The sequence below is a fragment of the Bison bison genome, unplaced genomic scaffold, assembly GCF_000754665.1.
Source record: "Bison bison bison isolate TAMUID 2011002044 unplaced genomic scaffold, Bison_UMD1.0 scf7180017864470, whole genome shotgun sequence".
NCBI lineage: Eukaryota > Metazoa > Chordata > Mammalia > Artiodactyla > Bovidae > Bison > Bison bison.
Genome location: NW_011495031.1, coordinates 2,120,296 through 2,121,890, shown reverse-complemented (window position 1 = coordinate 2,121,890; position 1,595 = coordinate 2,120,296). Strand labels below are relative to the sequence as shown.

General features: G+C 39.6%; 1 pseudogene; it reads right to left on the bottom strand.

Moving 5' to 3' along the window:
- Nucleotides 1-1,388, bottom strand: part of LOC105003549 — a 4,902-nt pseudogene extending 3,514 nt beyond the window's left edge.
- Between the last annotated feature and the right edge of the window lie 207 nt (nt 1,389-1,595).

Sequence of the window (1,595 nt, the reverse complement as noted above, 5' to 3'; positions counted from 1 at the left end):
GACAGTCAATAAAGCAGAAATAGATGTTTTTCTGGAACTCTCTTGCTTTTTCCATGATCCAGCAGATGTTGGCAATTTAATCTCTGGTTCCTCTGCCTTTTCTAAAACCAGCTTGAACTTCAGGAAGTTCATGGTTCCATGGACTGTATAACAAAGAGTCAGACATGACTGAGAGACTTTGGATGGTACATGTGATAATTTGTGGTTAGAGAAATTTGAGTTCAAATCTCAGCCCAGCTGCTTCCCAAATGCAGCCTAGAATAATGTAGTTAGGATTAAAGTGGTGCTTAGGTTCTTCATTTGTAACTGAGGATAATAATATCCATCCCCAGAGAGCTGCTGGGAGGATTGAATGCTAGGCATGCAGAAAAGACTCGGCAGGTGAAAAGTTTATACAGTGCTGGTGTATAAGGCGTTGTCTCACACCACCCTTCTCTACACCAGTCTCCGAGTGAAGTCCTGTAAGTTAGGAAAGAACCATTTTGGACTTAATCTGAAAAAGTATTCTTTATTGTGGACTATTCAGTTTCTTCTGGGTCTTTTATCCTAATGGTGTTATTTCTTTGTCTACACAAACCTACATGGTACCAAATCTTTTTTTTTTTTTTTTTTAGATATTTCTTTATTATTATTTATTAAGCACCAGCTTAATACTGAAGACATTTCAAATTACCAAACTCATTCTTCCACACCCAACCCACCCCAAATTCTTGATAAAGAGCTCTTCAAGTAAAGACACACTCTGTTCTCTCCTCTGTATAAAACTTTACGAAACAACGGCAAAGAACTGTGCACATCTTGCTGTAAACGCTGCCCACAGCTGTGGAGACCATGTCTGTCCAAGGCTGTCTTTGCTGTACAGGTCCTGAAAGACTCTTGTTCATGAGTTGTCTCTTCACAAAGCAAGTCCACCACTTGCTGGGTTTATCATTCTGAGGGTCAAAAACTTTCTCATAAAGTCTCAGTCCAGCCTCTTACCTCAGCTGTTGTAAGTAGGCTCTCATCACTTCATCCTCCTGTTTGCAGGTTTGGTGTAAATGGCATTAAGTGCAAAACCAAAGGCTCTCTGGAAATGGGAAAATTAGTGATTCCCAGTGTATACATTTCTTTCTCGCCTTGGCTTTTAGAACTGCACTTTTGGGGTTTCTGTTGACACTTAGAAAAGTAGAGAGTTATATATATATCAAGGTCCTATAGGCTTCATTCTTAATTTCATAGTTTTTGAAGAGGATATTGGCCTTGAAGTAATAGATAGCTTCATCCACAATATCTGTATCTTTTGTCTCTCTAGGGGCAGGTCCTTTGAACTGACTTCTGATAGGCAACAGTGCCGTGTTTCCAATGAGTCTGGTGTCAGGGTCTATGAGGGAAGAGCGGTAAGCCAGCATCTTGGAGGCGCCCAGGTCTCAACCTCAGCGAAGAGAATCTCCAAATCTTTTGTAAATAAATCAATTCACTTAGGGAATGTCTATTTTTCTTCTAAAGCTTTGATAACAAATGCATATTTTTGTAAATGATATCTTTACACTGAAGTGTGTCCTTCAAACATTCATGAGTTGGGGGTCTTCACTTCCAGTATCTCAGAATGCAATTTA